This window comes from Pleurodeles waltl, chromosome 5 (genome assembly GCF_031143425.1).
Source record: "Pleurodeles waltl isolate 20211129_DDA chromosome 5, aPleWal1.hap1.20221129, whole genome shotgun sequence".
NCBI classification, from domain to species: Eukaryota; Metazoa; Chordata; class Amphibia; order Caudata; family Salamandridae; genus Pleurodeles; species Pleurodeles waltl.
In genome coordinates, this window is record NC_090444.1 from 1,237,491,711 (window position 1) to 1,237,507,831 (window position 16,121).

The window sequence follows — 16,121 nt, forward strand, 5'->3', positions numbered from 1 at the left end:
CCAGCAACATGAACATGCTGTTGTAAACTACTTGTTGTCCAACTAACGGCTGGAATGACAAAAGTATTTAAATGAAAGAAATTTTATGAAGACCAGAGATTTGATTATGTTTACGAATATTGGGGACACTTAATTAGATACATAGAATTCTTAAAAATAACAAAATTATATTCACATGCAGACGACAGTTCATAAATAATTATGCAGCAGGCTTAAGTAACTGTACAGAGGTGAGCACAGAATAGTAGATTAACAAATTAAAATAATGATTGTAGCTATTTGCAGAGACTTGATAGCACTATAAATAAGACCAAGTAATTTACCTGTAACAATAGTTGTCCAATTGCAGTTTTTTATTCGCCACTCTAAAATAGTTGCTTCTGTTGGTAGACACCTTGGACCACTACTTTGGAACTAAATTTAGTTTGTACTTGTTAGACCTATCATCCTTGGCATGGATTCCCCTATCTTTTTGTCTCTGCTTTCTGTATTTGACTTTGTGTTGGATTTTGTTGTTACTAGTTTTGATACTCTGGGCACTTTACTGCTGATCAGTGCTAAAGTGCAAGTGTTCCCTGTGTAAATTGTGATTATGATTGGTTATCCCCAATTGGCAAATTTGATTTACTGGTAAGCCCCTAGTAAAGTGCACCAGAGGTGCCCAGAACCTGTAAATCAAATAACAGTGCTCTTCATTAATTGGCACGGTAAGCAACCCTCAGAATCTGGTGTCAACTACTAGCCACTGTAGACTAAACATGTCATTAGGCATCATGCTTAAATTGGCTATTGATCCAGCTGACCACATGAACTTGTTACAAAAATGGAACCACTTTTTTAGGTCTCGCCTGTTGACAGCTCAAGCGCCGCTGCGGAGAGGAATATTGTTTATTATAAAGGGCTTGGAGCCGCCCACTGCTTACCACTAGTTGGTGCCATTCTCACTTTACCTTGTTGCCTCCTAACTGCCCATCGCATGCCAGATGCCATTTTCTTTTCTTCCTCTGGAGCATGGACCAAGCACAGATTGATTCCTCTGGATTAGTGCCCATCCACTGCTTGCACTGTGGTTGAGGTACTACTTCTTTTTCCCTGTATTGTACTCCTACCCCTTTTCTCAGTCTTTGCTTGCACGTCCTGCATGAAAAAAAAGAGCTATGATATGGCGTCAGGGCTTGCCGCATCATAGCACTTTTCTTTTCATATTTCACTTTTAGCCATACAACAAAGCTGAAAGACATGGGCAAAGGCAATAGCTCTCACACAGTCAAGACCTATTTGCTTTGTGAATCCTTGTTTTATTTTTGTAAATCGTTCTTTTAACTGGTTCTCAAGAGGCCTATGTATGACTAGCTAGTATGGCATAAGAAAAAGAAATCCATTAATAAAATAATAGTCAATAAAAGGCAATGAGATAGCAAATTTGTTAGCTTTTATAGATGACTGTTAAAGTGTGGAAGAGGAAGAATGAGGCATTACTGTTTTTTTTTTTAAATGAAAGGGCGGGAATACATTTACCTTTCACCTATTCTTTTTACCTACAGTGCAGCAGTATGTACTAGGATTAGCGTGCAGACGACAGAGTGAATATTTGAAAGATAATGAATGGAAGTCAGAACTGTACATTGTCACAAATTCTTTTTGCATGAAAAAAGAAGTTTGTACACTGCAGAGACCATCACTGAGTATATTTCATAAGGTTAAGTGGACATTCCGTTTCCATTGTTATGAAGGTGTACATACTGGTGAACAAATGTCAAATACAACAACAACAGTCCTATGATGAAAGGTGACTGCCTGTTTTCTTTCCCAAAAGGTAGCAAGGAGGAGACATCAGAACCATGCACACAGCAATACCCCCTGATAAATAGTTTTGTATGTATTCACTTTTAACTTTCTGAGTAGGGTGAATTTCGAAGGCCAATAGACATCCAAATTACAAAAAAAGTAAACTTTAAAAAGACTACACCAAGAAGGCAGAGGTTGTAGAGTTTTCCCAAAAACATGTATGGCATATTCAACAACCTATTCTGGAGTAACAAACCTGCATCACACTGAGTGTCTGCTGAATGCTGCAAAACAATTGCTTTAGTGAAATTGCTAAGGGGGTATACACCATAGTGAGTATATAGCTAGGCAACATGTGCAGGAGAGAAAGCAGGGCAACTACTTGCCAGGTTGCTGAGCACAGAAGTGGATAAAAAGCCCATATGCTCTATCCGATCACCACAGAGCAACATTTGCTCCATTCAAAATGAGATAATGAAAATGTCACTTACCCAGTGTACATCTGTTCGTGGCATTGGTCGCTGCAGATTCACATGTTGTGCACAGTCCGCCATCTGGTGTTGGGTCGGAGTGTTACAAGTTGTTTTTCTTCGAAGAAGTCTTTCGAGTCACGAGACCGAGGGACTCCTCCTCTTTGCTTCCATTGCGCATGGGCGTCGGCTCCATCTTAGATTGTTTTCCCCGCAGAGGGTGAGGTAGGAGTTGTGTGTGTTAGTAATAGTGCCCATGCAATGGAATGAATAAGTATGTACAAATGAAGGTTAAGTAATATATATATATACAAATGTACAAATGTTGAAGATAACTTCCAACGGCTACAGGCTCCCGGGGAGGCGGGTGGGCACATGTGAATCTGCAGCGACCAATGCCACGAACAGATGTACACTGGGTAAGTGACATTTTCAGTTCGATGGCATCTGTTGCTGCAGATACACATGTTGTGCATAGACTAGTAAGCAGTTATCTCCCCAAAAGCGGTGGCTCAGCCTGTAGGAGTGGAAGTAGTCTGAAACAAAGTTCTCAGTACGGCTTGACCTACTGTGGCTTGTTGTGCGGATAGCACGTCTACACAGTAGTGTTTAGTAAATGTGTGAGGCGTGGACCATGTGGCTGCCTTACATATTTCGTGCAATGGAATATTTCCTAGGAATGCCATGGTAGCGCCTTTTTTTCTGGTTGAGTGTGCCCTTGGTGTAATGGGCAATTGTCTCTTTGCTTTAAGATAGCAGGTTTGGATGCACTTAACTATCCATCTGGCTATACCTTGTTTTGATATTGGGTTTCCTGTATGAGGTTTTTGAAATGCAATAAACAGTTGTTTTGTTTTCCTAACCTCCTTTGTTCTGTCGATGTAGTACATTAGTGCTCTTTTGACATCTAATGTATGTAGTGCCCTTTCAGCTACTGAGTCTGGCTATGGGAAGAACACTGGTAACTCTACCGTTTGATTTAAGTGGAACGGTGAAATAACCTTTGGTAGGAATTTATGATTGGTTCTTAGTACAACCTTATTTTTGTGTATTTGGATAAAAGGTTCTTGTATTGTAAACGCCTGAATTTCACTTACTCTTCTTAGAGATGTGATGGCAATGAGAAATGCAACTTTCCAGGTTAAGAATTGTATTTCGCAAGAATGCATGGGTTCAAAAGGTGGTCCCATGAGTCTTGTCAAGACGATGTTAAGGTTCCATGAAGGAACAGGTGGTGTTCTTGGTGGTATTATTCTTCTTAGGCCCTCCATAAATGCTTTAATGACGGGTATCCTAAACAGTGAAGTTGAATGGGTAATCTGCAGGTATGCAGATATTGCTGCAAGGTGTATTTTAATGGAAGAGAAGGCTAGATTTGACTTTTGTAAGTGTAGTAAGTATCCCACTACATCTTTTGGGGATGCGTGTAATGGATGAACTTGATTATTATGGCAGTAGCAAACAAACCTTTTCCATTTGCTTGCATAGCAGTGTCTAGTGGATGGTCTTCTAGCTTGTTTTATGACTTCCATACATTCTTGAGTGAGGTTTAAATGTCCGAATTCTAGGATTTCAGGAGCCAGATTGCTAGATTGAGCGATGCTGGGTTTGGATGCCTGATCTGCTGTTTGTGTTGTGATAACAGATCTGGCCTGTTGGGTAACTTGACGTGTGGTACTACTGACAGGTCTAGTAGTGTTGTGTACCAAGGTTGTCTTGCCCATGTTGGTGCTATTAATATGAGTTTGAGTTTGTTTAGACTCAATTTGTTTACTAGATATGGAAGGAGAGGGAGAGGGGGAAAAGCGTATGCAAATTTCCCTGACCAGTTCATCCATAGGGCATTGCCTTGAGACTGTCTGTGTGGGTACCTGGATGTGAAGTTTTGGCATTTTGCGTTCTCTTTTGTTGCAAATAGGTCTATTTGCGGTGTACCCCAAAGTTTGAAGTAAGTGTTTAGGATTTGGGGGTGAATCTCCCATTCGTGGACCTGTTGGTGATCTCGAGAGAGATTGTCTGCTAGTTGATTTTGGATCCCTGGAATAAACTGTGCTATTAGGCGAATGTGGTTGTGAATTGCCCATTGCCATATCTTTTGTGCTAGGAGACATAGCTGTGTCGAGTGTGTTCCCCCTTGCTTGTTTAGGTAATACATTGTTGTCATGTTGTCTGTTTTGACAAGAACGTATTTGTGGGTTATGATGGGTTGAAATGCTTTTAGCGCCAGGAATACTGCTAGTAATTTGAGGTGATTTATATGCAGTTTTGTTTGATGTACGTCCCATTGTCCTTGAATGCTGTGGTGATCGAGGTGTGCTCCCCACCCTGTCATGGAAGCATCTGTTGTTATTACGTATTGTGGCACTGGGTCTTGGAACGGCCTCCCTTTGTTTAAATTTGTACTGTTCCACCATAGAAGCGAGATGTATGTTTGGCGGTCTATCAACACCAGATCTAGAAGGTGACCCTGTGCATGTGACCATTGTGATGCTAGGCACTGTTGTAAGGGCCTCATGTGCAGTCTTGCGTTTGGGACAATGGCTATGCATGAGGACATCATGCCTAGGAGTTTTAAAACCACTTTTGCCTGTATTTTTAGTGTTGGATACATGGCCTGTATGACCTTGTGAAAATTTTGAACCCTTTGTGGACTCGGAGTGGCTAATCCTTTTGTTGTGTTGATTACCGCTCCTAAGTAGTGCTGTATTTTGCACGGCACAATGTGTGATTTTTTGTAGTTGAGGGAGAACCCGAGTTTGTAGAGGGTTTGTATGACATACTCTGTGTGTTGTGAACACTTTGTTAGCGAGTTGGTCTTGATTAGCCAATCGTCTAGATACGGGAATACGTGTATTTGCTGCCTTCTGATGTGTGCGGCTACTACTGCTAGGCATTTGGTAAATACTCTTGGTGCGGTCGTTATACCGAACGGTAAGACTTTGAATTGATAGTGCATTCCCTTGAATACAAACCTTAGGTATTTCCTGTGCGAAGGGTGTATCCGTATGTGGAAATACGCGTCTTTGAGATCTAAGGTTGTCATGTAATCTTGTTGCTTTAGCAGTGGTAACACCTCCTGTAGCGTGACCATGTGAAAGTGGTCTGATTTGATGTAGGTGTTTAGTATTCTGAGATCTAAGATGGGCCTCAGTGTTTTGTCCTTTTTGGGTATTAGAAAGTACAGTGAATAGACTCCTGTGTTTATTTCTGTACATGGTACCAGTTCTATTGCTTCTTTTTGCAGTAGTGCTTGAACTTCTATTTCTAGGAGGTCTAAATGCTGTTTTGACATTTTTTGTGTTTTTGGTGGGATATTTGGAGGGATCTGTAGAAATTCTATGCAATAACCATGTTGGATAATTGCTAAGACCCAAGTGTCTGTTGTTATATCCACCCACGATTGATAAAACTGACTTAGTCTTCCCCCCACTGGTGTTATGTGGAGGGGTTGAGTGACTTGTAAGTCACTGTTTGGTTGTTGGGGTTTTGGGGCTTTGAAATTTTCCCCGGTTTCTCGGGAATTGTCCCCCTCTGTACTGGCCCCGAAAACCTCCCCTTTGGTACTGTCCCTGGTAGGTAGACGGTGTTGATTGTGAGGTGCTGGCTTGTGTGGCCTGACCCCGAAACCCCCCTCTGAAGGTTGTTTTACGGAAGGTGCCGAAAGTGCCTCTGCTTTGCGGGGAGTAGAGCGCGCCCATGGCCTTGGCTGTGCCAGTGTCCTTTTTCAGCTTCTCAATCGCTGTGTCAACCTCTGGTCCGAACAATTGTTGTTCTTTGAACGGCATATTGAGTACTGCTTGCTGTATTTCTGGTTTAAAGCCAGACGTGCGTAACCATGCATGCCTTCTGATGGTTACTGCAGTGTTTATTGTCCTTGCAGCTGTGTCCGCTGCATCCATAGAGGAGTGTATTTGGTTATTGGAGATGTTTTGTCCCTCCTCAACCACCTGTTTTGCCCGCTTTTGAAATTCTTTGGGTAGATGCTCGATGAGATGCTGCATCTCGTCCCAATGGGCTCTGTCATAACGCGCTAGGAGCGCCTGAGAGTTTGCGATGCGCCACTGGCTTGCAGCTTGTACAGCGACTCTTTTCCCAGCTGCGTCGAATTTTCGGCTTTCTTTATGTGGGGGTGGTGCATCGCCCGATGTGTGTGAATTGGCTCTTTTGCGAGCTGCCCCTACCACGACTGAGTCTGGTGGCAGTTGAGAGGTGATTAAAAGCAGGGTCTGTGGGAGGTGCTTTATATTTTTTTCTCTACCCTCGGAGTGATCGCTCTACTCTTGACAGGGTCTTTGAAGATTTGCATCGCGTGCCTTAGCATTCCTGGAAGCATAGGCAGGCTTTGGTAGTTGCTATGGGTGGAGGAGAGGGTGTTAAAAAGGAAGTCATCCTCGACAGGTTCTGTGTGTAACGACACGTTGTGGAATTCTGCTGCCCTAGCTACCACCTGCGCATACGCTGTGCTGCCCTCAGGTGGTGAGGGCTTGGTAGGGTATGACTCTGGACTATTGTCTGACACTGGGGCGTCGTATAGGTCCCAAGCATCTTGGTCATCTTGGCTCATGGTGGTGTGAGCTGGTGAATGTGACGGAGTTTGTGCCGGTGATATCTGAGTTACAGGTGGAGGAGAGGGTGGCGGAGTTGCTTTCTTTGCCACCTTTGCTTGTGGTGTTAGTTGTTCAGTTTGGAACTCTAGTCTCCTTTTTCTCCTGATTGGTGGAAGAGTGCTAATCTTCCCTGTTCCACTCTGGATGAAGATCCTCTTTTGTGTATGGTCTACATCAGTAGTCTGTAACTCCTCTTCAAACCTGTGTTTACGCATTTAAGAGGACAATGATTGTTCCTCTGAATATGAGCCGGTAGTGGGTTCGGTTGCTGGTTGTTTTGGCACCAAAACTGTGTCTTTTTTTGTTTTCGGCTCCGAGGCGAATCTCTTCTTTTTCGGAGTCGAGCCTTCTCGGCGTCGATCATCCTCGGTGCCGCTCTCTCTGCGTCGAGCAGCGTCGGCTCCGCTTTCTCGGCATCGATCTTTTTCGGCAACACTTTCTCGGTCCCGAGAATGTTGCGTGCCTTTGTCTCGACCCGAGTCGGACGTTCTGGGCACCAGCTCGGCCTTTTTCGGTGCCGATGGACGGTCACCTTTATGGGTTGAGTCATGGCCAGTTGGCAGTGGCGTCCCCTGGGCCTTGTCTGTTTTCTTGTGCTGTGTGCTTTTCGACGTCTTACTCACAGTTTCATCGACGTCTAATTCATCCGAGTCCGATTCATGGATGGAGAAGGCTTCCTCCTCTTCTCCTTGTTCCTCGAACTCTCGGTGTTCTGTCGGCGTGGACGCCATCTGTAATCTTTTTTCGGGACCAGAACGCACAACAGGCCTCACAAGTTTCTTCTTTGTGCTCGGGTGACAGGCACAAGTTACAGACCAAATGTTGGTCCGTATATGGATATTTATTGTGGCATTTAGGACAGAATCGGAACGGGGTCCGTTCCATCGATGTCCCACGCGGTCGGGCCGACCAGGCCCCGACGGAGGATCGAAATTACCCCGAAGGGCTACCGGAGCTCTTCACAATTCGGTGTCGATTCCAACTATCCCGATCCCGAGCGAAACAATACCGACGTAGTTTTTCGAAGTTTTGACTATCTTTCCGTCCCGAAACCCGTAGCGAAAAGGAACACGTCCGAACCCGAGGGCGGAAAAAAAACAATCTAAGATGGAGCCGACGCCCATGCGCAATGGAAGCAAAGAGGAGGAGTCCCTCGGTCTCATGACTCGAAAGACTTCTTCGAAGAAAAACAACTTGTAACACTCCGACCCAACACCAGATGGCGGACTGTGCACAACATGTGTATCTGCAGCAACAGATGCCATCGAACATAAGGTAACTGCTAGTTACTACGCTACTTTATATGCAGTGCCCCAGGACCTGAGAAATGCTAAGGGATCCACCCTGACCTGTTTCACCCAGGAATTAGCAGAATTACTGGATGGAAATAGGGACCGCCATGTATCAATTGCCAATGGGTAAAGCCCCTGGAACTGATGGTTTACCATCAGAATTTTAATCTACAAATATGCTGAAGCTGGTTCCCAAGCTATTATCCATTACAAGAGGGCCAACCACATGTTAACAGTGATCCCTTGGACTTATAACATGAGACCGCTTTCCATGTTCAATTCTGAGTATACAGTATTGGGTGGGGAAGGTAAAAGCACATAAATGTCGTTGACAACGCTCATTCATCACAACTAATGTGGCTTTATTCCACGGCACAAAATTTACACCAATATAAGATGTCTCTTTTTGGTTCTAACAGCTTAGATCCATGACAATGCAGCAGTTGCCTCGTAAGATATTGAAAAAGCTTGCCATACTTTATTGGGGCAGTATCTGTTAGAAGTGTTACATAGAGTTGGTGTGAGCCCTACATTTATTGGCTGGATTTGGCTGTTGTATGCCCACTGTTGGAAATGGCTCTTTTTGCAGGGTTATCCCCAAACTTTTTGCCTTTTTCCTCCTATTTTTTGGTTTATTGTCTCTGCGCACTTTACCACTGCTAATCAGTGCTAAAGTGCAAGTGCTCCCTATAGAAATTGTACTGTTGTTTGGTTTATCCATGATTAGCATATTTCATTTACTAGTAAAGTGCACTAAAGGTGCCAAGGGCCTGTAAATCAAATGCTACTAGTGGGCCTGCAGCACTGGTTGTGCCACCCACATTAGTAGCCCTGTAAACATGACTCAGACTTGCCATTGCAGTGTCTGTGTGTGCAGTTTTAAACTGCCAATTCGACTTGGCAAGTGTACCCACTTGCCAGGCCTCAACCTTCTCTTTTACTACATGTAAGGCACCCCTACGTTAGGCCCTAGGTAGCCCCATGGGCAGGGTGCGGTGTATGTTTAAGATATGACATATAAAACACACTAGTATATGTCCTAACAGTGAAATACTGCCAAATTCAGTTTTCACTGTGCAAGGCCTATCCCTCTCATAGGTTAACAAGGGGGCTGCCTTTAAATATCCTTAAAGCACAGATTATCTTTGAGAGCAGATAAAAATGTGGAGTTTAGGGTCTCTGAGCTCACAATTTAAAAAATACATCTTTTAGTGAAGTTGGTTTTTAGATTGTTAGTTTGAAAAAGCCACTTTTTGAAAGTAGGCATTTTCTTGCTAAATCCATTGTGTGACTCTGCCTGTTTGTGGATTCGCTGTCTGGGTTAGTTTGACAGTTGGGCTGTTCACACCCCTCCTCTAGACAGTGACACAAAAGGGGCTGGGGTGTAGCCTGCATATCTTGATTAGCCATCTGTGCTGGAGGGGAGGGGAGGAGTGGTCACTCACAGCTGAAAGGACTGTGCCTGCCCTCACACAATGCCGTCTCCGACCCCCTGGTGAGTGTCTGGGGCCTGGCCTGGACAAGGAAGGATCTTGCAAACACTTGAGACTTTCTTTGAAGTTTGCCAACTTCAAAGGCAGAACTGGGTATAAGAAGAAGACCCAAAACCCCAGACTTTAAGAATCTTTCTGTAATCAAGAGGAACCTCTGCCCAGGAGAAGAGCTGAAGGAGGAGTACTGTCCCTTTGCTGTGTTGCTTTGCTGGACTGGCCTGCAGTTGCTGCTTCTGGCTGAAAAGAGTGCAAAGGGCGAACTTTGTTGTGTGTCCTGCTTGAAAAAATTCTCCAAGGGCTTGGAGTAGAGCTTGCCTCCTGTTGGAAGTCAGGGACACCAAAGACTTCAGTTTCCTTGACCTGCAGCACTGGGAACTGTATGTTTTGTGCTGTTCAAGAGGAGAAACCACTGCGACGCCATTAACGATGCCGCTGGCCAGCACCATGACCTGCCCACGCCACACGGAGCCGCATTTCCCCGCGACCCTGGTCTCCCCGACGCCGTCATCATATGACTTCACTGAGCCGCTGCTCGCACCACGACCTGGGGGGCCGAGCACTCCAGCATCACCTGCTCACACTGCAGCCTGGGCATCCCCGATGATGATGCTCCTGCTGACACCGGCGCCGCTGCCTGCACCGTGGCCTGTGGACACTGCTCGTGAGGTAAATGAAGCACCGTCCCATGCCGTACTGCAGCCCCGGTCCACCGACGCCAGCACCATCAACTCCTGTGTCGTCACCAGGCATCCTGCCTGCACCGTGGCCTGTGGACACCACTCGTGAGGGTCATGAAACACCGCCCCGTCCTGCACTGCTGGCTTGGGCCTAAGACGGCAGCGCTTCAGCAACGACGACGCCACTGCCTGCACCGTGACCTGCGGATACCTCATGTCGCACCACCCCACATCGCACCGCAGCCCAACGCCATCCACGCCTGCGCACCTGACTTCATCAGCCTGGAGTCCGATCTGCAACGCATGTGACCTCAAGGGCCCGACAACTCCTGCATCGACTCTGGAACCAACACCGCGACGTCAGTGACGCCGCTCTCTGGAGCTCACCGCGAGGATCACGACGCCCTGCAAATCCAAGGAACTGTTTGCGGGTCTTCCCAACACAGTAGCTGGCCCGCAACGCTGCGGCCGGCCTGAACTGTTGTTTTTGTTGATCATGACGCCGTGATAGCCCCAGGTGGAGCTATCGACTTCAAGGAACTGTACTTTTGAGTAAATCTTGCAGAATTTATATTTTTCATACTGTATGTTGGATTTTTATCGTAGTTGGTTTTGTTTTATATAGACAAATATTGGCTATTCTTCTAAAACTGGAGTGGTGTCCTTTTGTAGTGTTTTCACTTATTACTGTGTGTTATGTGTAAATGCTTTACACATTGCTTCTGAGATAAGCCTGACTGCTCGTGCCAAGCTACCAAGGGGGTGAGCAGGGGTTATCTGAGCGGGTATCTCTCTTATCCTGACTAGAGTAAGGGTCCCTACTTGGACAGGGTGCAAACAGACTGCCAACTAGAGACCCCATTTCTAACACCCACCCACTGGATAGTGTATGAACAGGGAGCGTAACCTCAGCCCAGTGGCAAATACAAAGATGCAATAGACAGTGATGTCCTCTCTATCTCTCCCCTTCTGTTTGTCTTAGCTACAAAGACATTAGTTGTTATACTGAAAGACAAAACACAGGACTGAGGAATGCATCTTGCACATAGCACACATATGACTTCCTTATACAAGGATGATGCTGTCCTTTCCCTATGAAATCAACTGTCCACTTTTCCTGATGTCATGGAGGTATTACATGACTTTGGGACCGTATCAAGCCTACATAATAATTGGGACAAATCATCCCTCTTCCTGATTCATTTGCACACAGATCACACCAGATTGAAGCTACATAGATCCTTACTCACCTCTGACATTTAACTATCTGGGTATTCATATGCATCATTGAGAAGCCCAACTGCTGTCTGGCAAGATTGATAAAGTGACATTGACAATATGACACACCATCCAATTCTGGTATAGGCTCCCCATTTCCCAACTGGGGTGGGATGCAATAATGAAAATGTTGATCCTGCCTTAGCTACCTTACTTTTTCAGAGCAATACCTATGATCTTAAATTCTTAAAAAATCTGCAGAGCCTACAGTCTGGGTTGTTATGGAGGGGTAGCTGAAAAAGATTTCCCATAGGAACGGCAAAGCATCCTCCGAACGATGGGGTCTTTGCAATGTTCAACTTTGAAGGGTATTATGTGGCTGCTTAACTACTATGGCCGATGAGCTGGATGACCGATAAGACTGACTGTCAAGAAATTAAAATAGGAGTTGCACTGTGTGGTATTCCTTTACAGGGTGCCATGTTTGGGACACTGAGACTGCTCAATCAGGTAATTATGGGTGTGCACTATTGTTGGTCCAGGTATTTACATAAAATAGGTGCCCTATACTTATAAGCACCATAATTACTATTATGGTATCTGCCCAGGTTTAAACATATGATGTAACATAGGATAAGACCTTTTGGCGAGAGGGAGGCATAAACACAGTTGAGTGTCTATATGAGGCAGAGACCCTGGAGTTGTTTGAGTGCCTTTGGAACAATATTGTTTGAAAATAGGGCAATTAATTCCTTACAATGAGTTGGTGAACATAGTTAAACTGACATGGGGATGAGCATAATGAATCTTCCCGCTCTGACATGCTTTCTGTTATTCTAACTTATGGCAGGCGTAGGCACACTGTATCAACATTATAAATGACGTCGGCACCTACACTTAATATGAACATTCAGACAGTGAAGGTACGCTGGTATGAGAAAGTCGGGAAGGTTTTCACAGATAAAAAGTTGGAAGAGTTTCTCAGGTAGAAGTAAAGTGGTGAGTAGAAATTTCAGGTTTAAATATACGCAATGTGTTTATTTGCACCAAATCTACTCGTCTCCCAATGGGATAGCATGCATGTACCACATTGCCTCGTAGAGTTGTCTATGGTGTCAGGTGTCACTATCCACCTTAAATCACAGTGTGGCAATGTCAAGTAATTTAGCAAATGTGGTCTGAAATAATAGGCTTGACACCGAAGTGTCCAGTGAGTGCACAGAACACATCCCTTTTACTTGACTGCTGGGCAGTAGTCCTAGACTCAAAGTTTAATGACTTAGCCCTGGCATTAGCTAAAAGAAACACTGCTATGAAATGGAAGGAAAATTGTGCACTGTCCACCAGACAATGGCTGCATGATGAGTAAAAATGATCTAGAGCTGACCTTAATGTCACTTCAGAAGCAGCCCGTCAGTGTTCTAGCACTGCAGCCACATATGACTGGGATTTTGTATTGTTAGCATTGTTGGGTAAAGCAGATGAATGTCCATCAGTGCACCAGGATGTCACTGTATATTGCTAAAACAAACTGCACAAAATAGTATAGAACTATTCATATTTGGCTACATACACATCGAAAGTACAGGCGACACACACAGAAACATTTAGGGTTCATGGTTTGAATAATGGAAAATCTTTAATTTGCTTGTCTACTTATTCTTTATGTTAGCTTTCTCGTGGATAACGAATGTAAAGCATTGTTTACGATACTACAGTGAACACAGACTAAACTACTGCAGTGAATTTAATAGGTTGCATGTATGATGTATAATGACAAATATTGTTTATAATAACTGCCAACACTGCCATAACACAAAATGTTAGTAAGGGCTATATGGAACAAACACAACCTATTCTGGAGGACCATCCTGAAGCAATTGAAAAAAATATATATATCCTCTTGTCCATTAGTAGGGTCCGCTGAGGCTTACTCTCAGGAACTGTGTTTGCCGTAGTGCAAGAGAGCATACCACAAGCAACAACTTTGTTCATTCCATTTTGTTCTTTTCAGATAAAAATATACCAAAATTCATAAAACAGAGTACAAATTAAACATAAAAACTCATAAAATGGAGTGAAAACTACAAAACAACTTTAAATGATAATAACCTTTACACATACAGTGTTTGAGATCTGTGAAAAAGAGTGTGCAAAAATGCTAAGCATTAACACACGTCAGTGCATCCACTAAGGAAAATGTCTGTTCTTATGGTAGAGAAAAGTGCCTCTCTAGAAAGAAACAGTTACAAAAACACAACACACTCTTACTTCTCAATTGCAATGCAATGCATTCCAAATTTAAAGAAACGTAGAAAATTCTGCTAGAATATTTGAGGAGTCTTGCAAAGGCAGAAATCACTGCATCGAAATTGCATCCAAAAACTACCAATAAAGTTCTGAGCTAATGGTTGGTAGCTTTGTGAAATGGGTGCTAAAGTGCATCTTATCTTAATACCCACCGATGTAACTACAGATGTGGGAGTGGTGCGTAAACAAGAGGTACTTATGTTTGAACTAGAAGAATCCCCTATTTACATTTAATGAACAATGTTCACAGATAAGAGGCGGCTGTACAGTTTAGATATTTCTCCACTACAGCAGAAGATTTATGTTGCAAACAAGACGAATCCAAAGAGGTATTTTTAAAATTGTTATCTTTAATGGATGACTTGTCCAAAAATGGCAGTCAACTCTGATTTATTTACCCATATCATCAGGATACAGTTCTAAAGCTATGGACACACCATTAAGCATTAGGATGTTTAGAAGCATCTGAGATAATACTGACAACAGGTAATTTCTAAAGACATTTACAGGAACCTTTATTGATGCCCATAAACGGTGTACATTCACCTGTGGTGCCACATTTTATACATGTAGAGTTGTGAATGCAATGACACACAGCACTGATAAAGTTGGGCGGCACGTCAGGTGCAAACACTGCGTCTCTTAAAAGTGAGTGATCAATGTTATCAACCAAATATAGGTGCCATTTTTATATGAACATAGTTTTGATTATACGCCTTTATCTAAGATCCTGATCAATAAGAGCTAAAGCCGATGTGACAATCCACAAAATCTCCTCTTTCTATCAAACTCTTCTTAGAGTTTATTACACTGTACCTTCTTGTTTAATCTGCTAATTCCAGACTGAGACAGAACAGCTGACAAAGTCCAGCCCGGGAATCATGTCTGTTTTTCAGAATTAATAAGAGCAAACCTGATTTCACTTGTTGAAATCAAGGTGCATGTGCTATAAATAAATACTGAGATGAACCTAAATGCACCAAAAGAGTCTGTAAATTTCTCCTTAAAATAAAGTTTGGGGAAATAGCTGGGTGCCAACCTTTATCAATCTGGCTCCCTGGTGACCTCTTTGGGCAACTGAAATAAGGTAACAATATTCTGTATGGTCTTTCCTTTCCGTGGCCTCTCTTAGGGAGACCAACCAGTGATATTTTATATTGTCAAATATACATATTTACAGCCTTAAATCGTACTAATAAATAACTAACATATAGATGCAATACACATAAAAAAACATTCCGGTTTCGACTAACAAACCTGTACCAATCGACAATTACATCATCTTTTACTGAGGAGAGTTAGAAACACTGGTGGGGGGGGCAGTGTCAGAGGGTATGCATTGGAAAGTACGCTGTTTAAACAAAGTTTCTCTAAAGTACAATCAATCTTTTCCCTGCAGAGCCTTGGGTTTCAAAGACAACACCTTGAACTTTATCCAGTCTTAGCCAGAAACCATTAAGGACACATCTTCTCAAAAGAGATGGGGCTGTCAGCCTGATTTGGCTGATTGCCTACTCACTGCAGTTCTGTACCTACTGAAAATAGGTCCTGATGTAATATGGACATCCTAAGTGTTGAACAATTGCCTTTTCGGCAGGGTCGCCCTGGATTTTTTGTCTTTTTGTTGAACCTTGTCTTTGTTGGCCATATAACTCAGCGCATTTTACTCCTGCTAACTAGTAATAAAATGCTTGTGCTATGCCCTTTCAGCATGCTGAAATTGGTATACATGTGACTGGCATATTTAACTTACCTGTAAGTCCCTATTATGTGGTACACAGTGTACCCAGGGCTTGTAAAGTAAATGCCACTAGTGAACTGCAGCACCCATTGTGCAACCCACTGCAGCTACCCATCAAACCTGTGGAACAAGTTACTTACCTTCAATAATGCCTTATATGGTAGAGACTATGGGCCTGATTCAGAGTTTGGCGGAGGGGCAAAATCAGTCACAAACCTGACGGATATCACGTCCGATGTATTACAATCCCATTATATCTTATGAGATATCTGTCACGTTTGTGACTGGGTAAACCGTCTGCTAAACTCTAAATCAGGCCCTATATCTAGCTGCAGATTCCTTACCTTTGAATTTCACAGGTGTACTGGAACTGGAAGATTTTCATGAGCAGTACCCCTGCATGCCATCAGGCGGCATCAATCGGCTCCACAAGAATCTTCAGCATCGAACTCGCCAGAAGTGATGTTTATAATACCGATATAGGTGCCACGCCAGAAGCACGGAGACATGAAATGCGCTGACCAC

At 43.6% G+C, this 16,121-nt stretch overlaps 1 protein-coding gene across 2 annotated transcripts in view; it reads right to left on the bottom strand.

The window, feature by feature from the left end:
- Positions 1-16,121, bottom strand: part of HACE1 (HECT domain and ankyrin repeat containing E3 ubiquitin protein ligase 1) — a 299,062-nt gene that overhangs the window by 142,070 nt on the left and 140,871 nt on the right. The window lies entirely within an intron of this gene.